Source organism: Cygnus atratus, chromosome 22 (genome assembly GCF_013377495.2).
Source record: "Cygnus atratus isolate AKBS03 ecotype Queensland, Australia chromosome 22, CAtr_DNAZoo_HiC_assembly, whole genome shotgun sequence".
Lineage (NCBI taxonomy): Eukaryota > Metazoa > Chordata > Aves > Anseriformes > Anatidae > Cygnus > Cygnus atratus.
This window is the reverse complement of record NC_066383.1, coordinates 1,668,991-1,683,156: the sequence shown is the minus strand read 5'-3', so window position 1 is coordinate 1,683,156 and position 14,166 is coordinate 1,668,991. Positions and strand designations below refer to the sequence as shown.

The 14,166-nt window shown below is 45.0% G+C and overlaps 1 protein-coding gene across 1 annotated transcript in view; it reads left to right on the top strand.

Moving 5' to 3' along the window:
• Nucleotides 1–2,139: 2,139 nt before the first annotated feature.
• The window catches only part of ARHGAP32 (Rho GTPase activating protein 32), a 259,950-nt gene continuing 247,923 nt past the window's right edge, over nt 2,140–14,166 (top strand). Inside the window, exon 1 of the mRNA XM_035555641.2 lies at nt 2,140–2,310. The gene's annotated coding sequence lies outside the window, so the exon portion shown is untranslated. The remainder of the gene's footprint in view (nt 2,311–14,166) is intronic.

The window sequence follows — 14,166 nt, the reverse complement described above, 5'->3', positions numbered from 1 at the left end:
GCAATGGAGAGATAGGGATCGTCTCACACATTACTAAAACTTCAGCCTCCTACATACGGAGTCAACAGAGCCGCTGCCGGTGCCCCCAGGTTTTATCAGCAGTGAGCCATGTGGGCACGGTCCTGGCTCATCTTAATTAACTTCTCAGGTTTGACAGGATCAGAGTTGTAGGCACCAGCACAATAAATCACATGATTTTGCCTTGTCATCATCTTAATTTATGCACTTTTCGTGTCCTCTTTTGTTTATTAGCCCACACAGCTACGCTGTTCCCCACGTTAGGGGATGCTGTTCAATATCTTTGCTATTTGCCGTCTCCTTACACAGGGAGCCCAAACCCACCAATGTTCTTAACTACAATTTTGTCTGTGGCATCTGGCACAGCATACGCTGGCATGAAGCAGTTCACATGTCTCAGAGCTATTGTTCCAGACTCTGCACATTTACAGCTATCATCAGTTACCCATGACAGGCTTGGAAAATTTTCTTCACAACTTTAACAACAAAAAATTCTTCAAATCTCTTAAATTAAAGCTCACAACTCAGAACTACTACATGCTTATGGCTTGTTATCCCTAGCTTCCCAATTAGCAAACAGCAGTATCATTTATCCAAACGCTCTGGATAGCTGGTACCACGTGTAGTCTTAACATAGATTACGTATTATATTTACACTGTTTCCCAGCTGAAAGCAAAAACCAAAACCCACTAAATCCAGCTCATGGAGTAGCCTACACCATGAATCTCATTTAAAACATTCCTAAAAGTGTATCAAGTGGCCCATTCGATATTTGGTTTTGCAATGGCCATGTAGGTGTCAGCGGGAGGGTGAATCAGCACAAACCACAGCTCTGCATGAGTCCCCAGGTGCATGGTGCACATCATCCCAACACGGCTCAGGGTTATTCAGCGCTGTGCCTCTGGCATAGCTGCTTCAATGCCATGACTGAAGGAATAAATACACACCAGCCATTGGATATCTAACCTCTGCGGTCACCAAATGGCGGAGATAATTATCAGGGAAGGATTTTCGACGTTGCCTACTGCCAGCAAAATAAAGTTACGTGTTTCGGAAGATGCTAATGATACAGTAAAGCATCTATGAAGCACGTGTACATTACAAAGTGCCTGGGGTCAGCTCCCAAAACACAGCACAGAAGAGCAGTATCTCCACCTATGAACTCCTCCGTTACAGCACTGCAGGCTCTTTCATTTAAGAACACGCTTCACTCCTTTGGAGGAAGGAATTTGTGGTTAATACCTAAACCTCACTTCAGTTTTGAAGTGAGTTAACCTTTCCTGACAAAGCAGCAGTCTGGGGGCTAGACTTAATACCCCTGAAGCTTTATCACAGGGAAAAAGTGTGTATTGTGCACAGTGCAAGTAGTCCAGTTGCAGGTGAGTCCTGTGGCCCCTCCTTGGTCTTGCACCATCATGTGAGTTGTGAGGGCCAGGTGCAGGAGGCACCTCCTTTACCTCTGTCCTGGCTGGGCCCCATTCCTCAGGCAGGGAGCCAGCCTGGCCACGTGAACACTAAAGAACACAAACTTCAGCACCTCATTGATGAGATTTTGGATGCTCACATCTCCCTCCAACGCAACCGGTCAAACAGCAGTTGCAGCCCCAGCAGCAGGCTCAGCAAGCCCTCACCTCCGTCCCTCTTGTTGCATTTGTGGGGACAGCCCCAAACGACCCCATTGCCTTTGCAGACCCTGCTCGCCCCTCACTGGGGGGCAAACCCTTCCTTCCCCAGCCCGGCTCCGAACCAGAGGCTGGGGTAGGGGGCAAACTGGAGGCTGGGGGGGGGCCCCCACGAAGCACCCACCCCCTCCACACTCCCCCCACAGAAGCCCCTCGTGCACCCACCCTCAGCAGCCACACGACCCTCAGCCTCGCTGCGATCCCCCACGACCCCCCAGCCCCTCTGCAGAGCCCTCAGCACCACACAGAGCCCCCGCACCAGCCAACCACCCCCCCCCAAAAGCCGCCATCTCACGCCCCGCGCCCACCCTCCGCCACCCCACTCAGCGCCCGCCCTTTCCCCGCGGCGGGGCGGAGCCGGGCAGGCGGCAGCAGCGCGCATGGGCCCCGCTGGCGGCCGGAGCCTTTCTCTGCGCCGCGGAGCGTGTGTTAGGGGGGCGTGTGCCGGCCGCGGCTCCCCCCGTCCACGGAGCGGTCCCGGGGCCGTTCCCCGCGGCTTGGGGCGCGTCGCCCCCTCACCTGCGACGACGACAGCGGCCATGTCGGGACGCGGCTGGTAGGCGGCGGTGAGGGCGCCCGGGCTTGGTTCCCCCGCGGCGGCGGAGCGAGGTGAGTGTGTGTGGGGGGGGGTTCTGCGATGTGGGGGGGGGGGGGGGGGCTCTGTGACGGGGGGGCTCCGTGATATTGGGGGCGGGGGAAGGGGGCTCTGTGATGGAGGGGGGACTCCCTGAGGAAGGGGAGGGGGGCGCCTCGTGTCGCGATAGCGCCGCGCATGTCGCGGAGGCGGTGCTGGGGTGGGGGTGGGGGCGAGGGGAGGGGGCGCGCGGGAGCTTTGTCAGCGGCTCCGGCCGTTAGCGGCCGGTTCCCCCCGCGAGGGAGGGCGAGAAAATGAATAAATAATAATTAAATAAATAAAGGCGCCCGGGGCTCTGTCTCGCGGAGGTGGTTTTGGGGGTTTTCGTCTTTTTTTGCTGGTTTTGGCCATCGTTTTTCTTCCCGTCCGCTGCGTTTTAGCGAGGGAGCCGACGCGGTCCCCCCGCGGTGTGTCGCCGTCCCGTGTCGCCGACTCTGAGGGGAGGGAGGGGGGGTGTCGCGGCGAGCCCCGCCATCGCCAGGCGGCCGTTTGTGGAGAAATGAGGGATAATTGGGGTTTGGGTCCGCGTGGTGCCTTACAGCGCTCCCAGGCTTCGGGAGCACAGCACCGTGCCGGGCAGCCGCCGTCCAGCCTCGTTCTCCATTGTGCGAGGTGTCCTCTGTGACATTTACTGGGGCCGCTTAATGCCTTGTTAGACCCTTTCAGGTGCAGCGAAGACCCACGAGGGTGCTCAGTAGACTACGTCCGTACGATGCCATCACAGCGCCGTGAAGAGAACCGCGGGCACCGCGCTGTTGGAGGCAGCTTGGTCTGGAGTTTTGTCTTGGTTGGCTTTCACACTGACCTGAGACAGGGACGTGAGCGGGGACAGCAGTGTAGGGTCTTGTAAGGAGAGATCCGTAATCTCTCTTTTGGGCTCTGGGCAAACAGTCGTGTCAGTTTGAGAAAAAGGTAAACGAGCCTTTGAAACTGGCAAGCGCGTGCCCATGTAGATCACCGTTTTCCTCTCATGAATGATGCGTCCCCGTGGTCCCATCTCTTTCTCCCCAGAATCCATCTCATGTCACAGTCTCCTGTTCCAGACTGCATTGGTGACTTTTGAATTCTAAGAAGGTGATGGGAAGAAGTCATTTTTTGTTACACTTCTGTACTTTCTACATGAGATAGTGCAGAAAACAGCACTTTGGACAGGGACTTGGACAGCCTTCACTGTGGATGGGAGTCCAGTTTGTTGTGTTGGCCAATACTGTCACTGGGAAGAATGCAGTTCAGGGGATTAGGCGAAAAGGCGAGAAGTTAGAAGCTTAAAATATGCTATTTCGTTTCACGAAAGGTATAATCTTGAAGAGAGAGATCCAGAAATGACAAGACACTCCTCTTTTGGTATGGAGCAGGATGATTAGGCTTTTGAGACTGTTACAAGAATATCTCTTTGTCAAGTGTGTGAGTTCTGAGCAGGGGATAGGTACCTTTTCCACAGAATAGGGACAAATGTCCTACGTATGCTGATTTAATACCATGCAATTCATTTCCCGCTGCACAGATGTCTCTTCATTTCAGTTTTGCAAAATTAGGTTAGCCTTGACTGAGCAATTTATTTTGACTGGCAAGTAAAACATTATATATTCTTCATGATAAAGAGCAAGCAAATAGTTCTTGTGGTTGGACTGATCTGTTTTCGTGAAATGTATTGAAGGTTGCCAGCACCATACCAGAGTGTGTACCTTTGTATGTCTGATGATTTCGTGAAGTTTAAACATATTAAAGGCATCTGGAAGAATCAAAATCTTATTCCTTTGAGGACATATAGTGATTGAGGCAATGAAAGGGAAAAAAAAATGGGATGAGAGTCTGGCAATATGGTTTGTAAAACCTATTATTTGGGGAAACAACGGAACTGAAAGTATTAATGCAGTATTAATACCGTGCATAATGTACAGAAATAGTAGTTCATTGCCAGAAGCAAATTATTGTTCAATAGTTCAGCTTGTGGTCTTAACATGGGATTTGTATACTTAAAGTATATTTATCAAATTTTTGAATAAGCAAAGAGCATCTGAGGCAGGTCAGCAGAACTGCCATTAAGGAATTGTTTTACTTTTTAGATTTTTCTGTATGTTTGTAGCTGAATGTTGCAATGGTTCTTGTGCCACTTGCTGATGGGTTGTGAAATGTCTGTATCCCAGTTCTTAACATTCTACTTTTCTGTAGTGCAAGTGAGGGGAAATACAATGATGTCAGTAAACTTAAGGGGGTGGGATTGTGGCAGTGAGGATCCCAGGGGGAGTGGAGGAAATCCGACTGGTAAAAAGGGGAACAGTGCTACTATGGCTATTTTCCCCTGGGCTTTCGTTTCTTTTGTGAACTTCTGTAAAGGAAATGTTATTTTGCCATTTGAAGGCATTGTTTTCCATGCAGTGTCAGGCCACGTTATGGGGATGATTCCAGTGAACTTCTTTCCATTTCAAAACAAACAGGTCAAGCACAGTAATATATTTGTACAAAGATTCAGTGTGTTTTTCAGGAGCCCAATATACGTATTTCCAAAAATAAATGATGTTTTTCTTACTTTATTGTGGCTAGAGAAGTTTGTATAAGGCAGAAAAATTGCACTGGGTTCCCTTGTCCTTTGCTTCCTCCTCTCCACAAATAAGAGGAAGATGTTGGCCTCTTCATGAACTGGGCGATTATTTTCGTTTGTGCTTCCTCTCAAAATATTCTTATCAAAGTCATAGTTCCTATCTGACTCCAGTGGCTGTGAGCATGGCAGAAAGAAGCTATTGTCTCACAGTCGTTGCCTCGATACCATTTTGGGTGATTCCAGAGTATGGGCAGAAAAAGAAGATAGAAAGAGATGTAGGTAAATTTGTACATTTTACTTGCAAAAACCTGGACTGATTGCTCTCTTGGGACTGCGTGTGTTCTGTCAGGTGTAGCGTGTGTGGGGCCGGTTCCTTACGCAGCTGTGCTCTTGAGCTGCAGCTCCAATTCCTGATTTCAGCCCTTGGTGGCCTGCAGCAGCAGCTTGTTCCAGCAGAGGCTGTGAGCTTTCTGATGGAGGGATTTTATGCGCATCCGAGCTGAGAGGGTTCCTGGTACACTCATTCTCCTCCACCAGATGTAGGCAAGAATTTGAACTGAAAGGCAAGCGCCTTAAGTGACCATGCCTACAAGAAGGAATGCTGTTCAGCTTCGCTGTTCGGCTATGGTAGCTGCCCTGGAGAGGTCTAATACCGTAATGTGAAGTTAATGAATTAAAGTGTTTATCAACTTTTAAAATCCACAACAATTTTCACTGGAAAAAATAAGTCAGTTTGGTATCTGGTGTGAAGCAGGTCCACAAGTCTGGCCAGTCTGGGCATGTTGATTTTCATAGTGATTTCTATTGTAATGCTAATCTTTTGAAGTGGTTGGCTGTGCACTCTTAGCCAAAGTGAGAGAAGGGATGTGCATACCAGGGACACTAAAGAGAGGCTGTTTTATTTATAGTTATTGTCATGTAAATTAGGTCTTCCAGCCAACCAGAATTTGGAGAATCCCATAACTTGCGGATATAATGGTCCAGCTGCAGGTCAGCAGCCATTCAATAATTGTGAGCCTGTCGGGCTGAAAGTGTTTCTTTTGAACATTAGTTTTGTGTTTGTGGGTTTTGTGTTTGTTTTTTAACCTGTATTATAGCTGAAAATATATCACCATCTTTGGTGTTGAACAATTAAAATTGGAAAACTTAAAGGAATTTTCAATTTTTAATTGTTGTGTTGGGTAAAAAGGGTAGGACGGCAGAGAAGCTGTCGTTCTCCGTTGATACAGCTATGCAGTGGTCATTTGAATCCTACTTCTGCTTTTATTGGTGACTTGCTGGGCTTCTCTGAACAGTTTTTCTGCATTGCCTCCATTTCTCCTGAGTAAAACTATGGAGATATATAGCCGGTATGGTACTCCGTGTGCATATGTTCCTATGTGTCCATGTGCTGCTTGAAGCCAGGTAAACTAGGTAAATCCTACTCAGAATGTGTATTTATTTCCTAGAAGTTGTTTTAGAAATACAGAGTAATGGGAAGTCTGAAAGAAATGTTCTAAGTTAATATCTTGCTGCAGATTATCCAGGCTGCAGCCGCACAGGGTTTCCCTCCTGTAAGGATTCCTGCCGGCATCTCTGCTGGGGCTTCTGCCCTAGGAGCTACTGGGCTGGGGCTGTTCCTAAACACGCAAAGACTTCGTAGCGTGCTTTGCTTATTTGGTGTTCTCTGTTCCTAGAGTCTCTACAAATACCCAGCTAGGCCAGCTTACTGTATTTGTGTGTGTGCAGTGTTACGTTATTTGGAAGTGGGCAAAATAATTAAAAACTGCCCTTTGAAGTATTTAGTAAATTGGATTTGCTTTCCCAGCAGTGGACAGGAAGTTAATCGTGTCTAAGCTGATGTTGACTTTTGCAATCTGATTTTCCCTGAGAAGAAACTTTATTACCTAGTTGTTAAATGCACAGTTAATTAGGTGCTGATTGTTTAAGCTGATAAACCAATGCTACCAGGTTTACTGTAATCAGTTCGGTAAACGTGCCATATATGTGCTTCCTTATGTTGTCTTGCTTTCTGATTAAATTCAATATTAACTACCATCATTCTGACAATTTGAATATGGTTAGATTTGTTTTTCAGGTGATGATTATTGCATTCACTGGCTGTTGTGTTGCTGTATCCTGACACGTGTAAGGCTGGAGTTTGTAGTGTCACCTATGGATGCTAGATGAAAATCAGGCTCTGCAGCTCCTTTTCCACCCATAATCCCCACTTGTAAAAACCATTGTTTTAGGAACCTGTGTTTTGTTTTATTTATTTATTTATTTATTTTTGTTTTCCATAGCTTAACTGCAGCATTTTGAGCAAGTCCTCTTGATGCAGGTGAAGTCACTAGCTGAAGCAATAGTCCAGCATACGCTACTGATCAATGATTCATTCATCCTCCTGTCGTCATAATTGTTCTCTCTGATGAAGAATAGAAAAATGAATTGATCTAAGTGGGAGGGCCATTCTTCTGAGTCCGTACTATAATATGGTAAGAAGTTCAGACATCAGAGCTGCGGGTTTAGTGGTTTCTTTAGGTGGAGCTCACTGCCTCCTCCCCTTCTGTGCCCCGCTGCTGCTTTGGTGGCATCAGGTCCTCTCTAGAAGCTGTGATTGCTGCCCCTCCTTTCTCTTCCCTTGCCTTTCCACAGGTCAGCCTTTCACATTTGTGGATGGAAAGCATTGATTTAGTGTATGCATTATAACTCTAAGAATCAAAGGAATCGGGGTTTCTTCCTTTTCCACCATTAATTCATTAAATCAGGATGACGAGGAGTTTGGAGCCTGCCTTACCGTGGGTTTCAGGGTTCAGATTAAGTGCTTAAATGCGCCTGAGGTTGTCACTGGATGGAGGGACACTCGGTCAGCCGCAGCCTGGGCTCTAGCCTTGTACCTCCTGATGGTGGATCTGTTGTGGTCACAGGATACCAAGCACGGTGCTTGGATAAACTCACTGCGATGGTGCCAATTTATCTTGTGGGTGTTTGTTTACTTTGTAAGCAGGCTTTATGCTAGATCAACAAGCTGTCAGTCCTCAGTTAGTTTTGATTCGGTCCTGTACCGGAACCATGCCTTACAGCAAGCGTAAAGGCACAAAGCAAATGAAAATTCTTACAGCAAAAGCATGTTCGGGTGACATCCCGTGCAGTGGGTCGGGCTCGTGGCAGTGGGTAGTTCAGCAGTATGCAGGCACGGTGGCGGTCCTACGGCCCCAGAACCAGGTTGTAGAGAAGGGTGACAATGATTGAATTGCTCTGGGCAGCTTGCTTTTAAGATACAGGGATGAAAGATGGTATTCTAAAAGCTTTGTCATCACTTACTGGCAGATTGAGATAATCAGTTTTGCTAAAAATAACTTTGACAGGAAGGTGTTAGGTTCTTAGAAGTGATTTGAAAATTCTTGCTTCTTACAGAAAACCATCTTTAATCTTCTGTGTATCTCATTATCTGAGATATATTTATCACCTGCTAAACAAGTGTCTATTAAGATGTTAAAGCTTTGGGTTTTTTGTTTATTTTTTAGTAACAATGTTTCCTGGCAATTGGTAGATGAACTTTCCAGTCTCAATACTCACAATGCTCAAGGTGAGTGCACAGGGTGAAAATAAATGATACTGTCCTTGGTGTTTTGAAAGCAGGTTGGTGTCTTTTCATGCCATTGTGAAAACAGAAGTGGCAGCAGGATTTGGAGAGCTAGGGGATCTGGCTTGATTTCCTTGCAGCTGGAGAAAGTAATCACGTTGTAGGTTGACCCTGACTCAAGGGAAGAGGAAAAAAACAAAAAATCCTGTGCAAGTAGGAAAAGAAGGAACAGAAGGGGTTTGGAAGGTAGATTTCTAGGAAACTTGGAAAAAAATGTGTAATTATGAAGATAATAGCTTGCAGGAAAGAGACTTCAGCTGGTTTAGGTCAACGTTTACGAGGATATAAGATGCAGAAGCTTATTTTTCAGAACTTGGCACTGGGTTGCTTTTGGAAGTGTTTGATTCCACATACGTTTTTAGTTTCCTTCAAACCTTTAATTGTCTGTAACATATGAAGGATACAGCTCTTTCTAGATAACGTGAATGAGAGATTTTTAGAAGGCATGAGTTTTATACTGAAGACATAAGGCCAGGTAAGGCTAGTGGAGAACTCTGCTGTACACTTCCGTTGTAATCAGTGGATTAATCAGCTGTGACGTGACCAAGTAGAACTTTCTATATTGGCAAAATCTGTTCCTGCGTAACTGGGTTTGTGACTGATCAGGGCGTTCCAGTGTTACAATTTGGGCATATTCGTGCTGACTTCACTGGGGTTGTACACAAGGCTAGCACAGGATATCCCGAGTTGGAGGGGAGCCATAGGGATCGCTGAATCCATCTCATATTATGTATGTTGTTGTGGAAGGATGTAGCTGGAGAACTGCTCCTCTTGGAGCTTCATTTTTCTTATTGCGAGAGCCTTTGAATGTTTGCTGGGGTTTACTCTTTTTAGTCCTTGTTATGATTCATGAATGTCTTCATTAGATTTGATAGTGGCCAACCCATGTGCTCAAGTCTGAAGGCATGATTTATTTAAAAAAAAGAAAGAAAACAAAAGGCTTTGATACCTTTTGTGTTTAGAGTTTTACAAGGACCATCTCTAGAGAGTCAACTCCCACCTGCTAGGAACCATCAATCTGTACTTCAGTAGCTACTTCCAGTACTTGTCCTTACGGTTTTCATCTCACCCCTTGCTCTCTGGCTGTGATACAAGCTGTGAAAATTTCAGGGTTGGGGTGTTATTGTTTGTTTTCAATGTGTATGCATACATGTGTGTGTTATTTTAAAGTTGCTGACAGGCATCACTTTTGCACTAAAATGTGTAGAATCTTACAAAATTCACAAAAGAGTTCATATAAAACAAAAAAAATCTTGGATACAGTAAGTAAACCAAAGTGCATTGATCCTTCCTCACTTGTATATCTATGCAGAAGTGTAAAATGTTTGCTGGAGGTTGATTCAATAGTTTACTGAATCAATAGTTTTATTTCACAAAAAGTTCTGATAATTTATTCTATTCTGAAGTGTAAATGAGATTCCATAGTCCTTCAGTTGCATGATGCATAAGGCAAGCCTCAGATGTGAAGTTCAGCCACTGGTACTGCTGCAGCTTATTTCATTGAAGAAACAGGAACAAAAGTTTGTTTGTAACTACGCTGGAACTGAGAACAAAGGCTGGGAGGACCTTTGAACCTTTGTGGCTGTGCATCTGAAGGAGGAATTGTTCAAGAATGGGAAAAACTGCCAGAAGACCAGAGATCTGCTTTCTCCTACATCTTTCTACAGCAGGGTTTAATGACCACATTTAAAGGAGAAAAAAATAAGTTAGTTAATTGGAAGACTTCCTTACTTGTTCTTCCCACCAAGCTCTGGTTTGATAATTAGGTATGCAGGAATGGTAATTCTATCACTTTGTTTGTGTTTATTTTTATTGAGGCAAGTTTTAAAAAGATGTTTCCATGGGCCTTTGTTGTTGTTGTTATTGTTGTTTTTCGAAGAAATCTTGGTGATTGATAGCATCTTTAAATGTTTTTCGTTGTTTTTCTCCCCCCCCCCCCCCCCCCCCCCCCGTGTGTGTGTTCTGTGCAAATAAATCTGGTCTAGGAAGCAATTTGTTTCCCTGCTTACTGGTGGTGGTCTAATTGCACAATTACGTTTCATTCTGCAATGGCTGTCTCCCCAAGGAAGACAGGAAGGAATAATCAGTGTTCGGAAGAAATTGCTACTTCTCTGCACGACGAGTTGACTGGCGCCTTGAGGGTTGCGGCATCCAGCGGGTTGTCCAGCATAAAGGGAGCTTCAGGCAGCAATTTGGGCCATGTCATTCACCTCCGTGGTTTTTACAAGGCTTGAAGGTAGGATGGGCAGTACTGAAAGAATATTTTCCCTAAATACCTTCATGCAGAGGGAGAGAAACCACAGTATTGAGTGTTTATTAATTTTTCTTTGAGTAATGAACATAACACACCAGCTGGAAAAAAACACAGTTGTTCATTTGTGTTTCTCAGTCCGCACACGCAGCTCGTGAGTGTGCTTAGGCATGTCGGGTTTCATGTCTGCCTCTCTTTCGTGCTGTGCTGTCCTGGGACTGTTCAGGCAGAAGGGAAGGGCTGGGGTTACCCCCATGCAGTCTCGGAAACGGAGCCAGCTCTGCCCTGCAACCTGTGACTCGTAAGGAAGGTGCCGGGAGGTCAGCACGGCCTGAGCCCTGCTGGCCTGCCCGGCTGTGTTGGGGCGCTGCTGGAGAGGGCTCGCCCGGTGGCTGCGGCCAGCCCGGCCTGCCGGAGCATCGCGCAGGGTGCTCGCCGGCCTCCTGCTCCCCGGAAGAGCACAGAAAGAATTGGAAAAGATATAAATACCCAAAAGAGGATTAGCAAGCAGGCATGTTTTAGCTGGCAGATGAGCATTTCAGGCATTGATTCTGCTCGCTGCTAGAGAGGAACGCAGCCTGCTTGTTTTTCTGGAGTGTTAAATTCTTTTCTTTTTACTTTTTCCTTCTCTTTTTGTAGTTTGTCTTGTGTAGGTGTGTGTTTTTCTTTGAAGGTGTGTGTGCATGGTTGCATTGAAGTTTTTGTCGATTCTTGTGTTGTATGTTCACCCTGCCTTCTCCCCTGTCCCACGTGGCAGGGGATCTCAGGGTAACTTGTCCTCCTCCGAGCCTTTGCCTGCGGTTTCTGTAAGATTAGCTGTGCTACAGGGAAATTCCTGCTCCTGTCTGCCAGGCAGTATGGAAAGCCTGCCTCCCAGGGGCATGGGAAAACTACGGTCCTTGTCCTTTTATCTTTGAAGTTCTTCACGGCGTTATAGTTGTTGTCACTGTACCTTCTGATTCTTCCCCTGTTGATGTACAGCAGCTTGAAATGCTCAAGTAACCTCTCATTTTTAAAAAGCATTTCACTATGGGGCGTGTTCTTTAGCTAATATTTTCAAGTCAGCCATACACAGAGCAATTGCAAGTTGCATAATGAAGCCAATAGATCCTTGGCTACTTAGTTATGTAGATATATTGTATTAATTTGGGGAGAACTCGGCTTCCTAGAATAGTGCTTAGCTGCTTTCTGAACATTTTCACCTAGATTACAAAACTTTTCAGGCTTGCATCATTCAGCATAGGTACCCCTTGCGTTTCCTGTTTGTCAAATGCCATTTGTAAAAATTAAACCACAGTTAACTTCTAAGATTAAAAAAGGAAATGAAAACATAGAGATCAGTGTTTTAGAAAACTTAATTTGTCAGTTCTTATCGGTACAAAACATGTGTGTGGAGGAGGGTTGCCATATGGCTGCTAAATATAACACAACTTTCTCCTGAGAGCAGTCTAAAAAGTACAGAAGTTCGCAATCTGGGATCTGTGTTTTTAATATGAAAGTGCCTCAGATTTTAAGAATCTTGTGGGTGCAAACTAAGCTAATGGGAATAGAGCCAAAAGGTAATCCAATAAAATTTAAGTATTTCCTGTGAAGAGGTGATGTTGGCTGACACACCAGTGAGATGCTCTGCGTCTCGCAGATACCTGACCCTTTGTTAGCAATTTCTTTAATTGCAGGGTGTTTGTTAGTAGCAGCGCAGGTTACATCAGTTGTCAGTGCTCCCTACCCTCCAGGTCCAAGAGCTGGTGTTCTTGCTTTCCTTTTTTGCACTGTTACATCCCACCGCGGAGGTGCTGGGGAGCTTGATCTCTGGCTGTTGGTGTTGGAACCAGGAAGACGTGGTTGTGGTGGCAAGGCTTGAGGATAGGTGTTCTGTTTTTTTTAAGTTTGTGTTATTTCTACTCAGCTTTCATGTTTTTATGGAGATGCTGTCAAAGTACAGCATCTAAGAATATAAATGTAATTAAAACCTGGTAACATTTGTAATAAATGGTTTACTGTGTGTATGCATGTATCCGAAGCAAGTGAAAAGTAGCAGTACACATTTGGTAACACAAAGTCTACTTAGATTGCAGCTGTGAGCATTTTTGAAAAGTATTTTGCTGTAGAGGTCAGTCATGTCCTGATGGGAAAAAGTCTATGAAGAAAGCAGAACTCCAAAATAATTGTGATTTATTTATTTTTATCTCCTCCCTATGCTGACACCCTGCCTGCTCTCTTCCGAAGCTTTACGCTAGGCATTCCTGCTTCGTGTAACATAAATTGTGTATAATCTAAAAACTAAGGGCACGTTATTCTGAACAGGCTTTGACAGTTCAAGTTAAGAGTTAAAAAGTTTTGAGTGGAAACATCCAAAATAGGTATTGAATTTCTGATTTAGCAAAGCACTTCAGAATATGTCTAATGTTGACGCGAGTAGGGCTGCATATGGGATAAAAGGCGTTGCTGAATTGAGGCAGAAATATCTGATAGGAAAAGCTTATCCTGGAAAAGAATCAGAAGAGAAACTATATTGGTTATATTCCTTAAGGCCTTTAAAATATTTCAAAGGGATGAGTATAGATTTACTGATGGGGTTTTGGTGACTAAAAATGCAGTTATGCAAATCACAGCTTGTTGGGGCAGGGAGAATTCATTTATGCACTTGAGCACATGTGTTCTTTCACTGTTTGCTCTATGAAGTTGAATTATAGACAACAAAAATGCACTTTGTTGTTCCTTAATAATAAATAACAGCATAGCAGTTTTGATCTTCAAAGCGCTGCTCAGACCTTAATTAATCTTCATAATAGTCCTTTGAGAGAATTAAAAATGCTCCCTACCCTTCTGGACAAGGAACTCCTTAACGTGGAGATGGGAGAGGATTCTCTAGGGGCCATATTGTCAGCGAGTACTGGGACAGTTGCTCAGAAATTCCTGGCACTGGGTGCTTCGCCTCTTTCTTGAGGCTGTGTTGCTTCTCTTATTGAAGTGTTACAATTTCAAAAAATTTGAATATGCGTAAAGAAATGCAGTTCTACATTCTTTGTGTACTTTTGGATTTCCTTCTGAGTGCTAGCGCTTATGCATATGCATGTTGGAATTTCCCTTCTGAATATTCCCATAGGCACGAAGTGTTAAAGGTGTGTGCCTGCATACATGTGCGCTGCTGAGAGCAGGGATGAGAACAGGTATGTAAAACTGCACCTCAGAAAACCCAGGTCATAACTTTTTTGTTACAGGAGTGGCAAATAAAAGGATATATGGCCCTGGAATCTGTGGGGTGTATGACATATTACAGGGAGAAAGCGTGACTCAGTCTCCCTTGTCTAATCTTCCTAGTTCTTTATCAGGTTTAACACAAGGAGAAGAGGAATTAATAAGATACTCAATTTTCAAGGTTTTTTTTTTCGTAGGTAATTGTTAATTTGCGT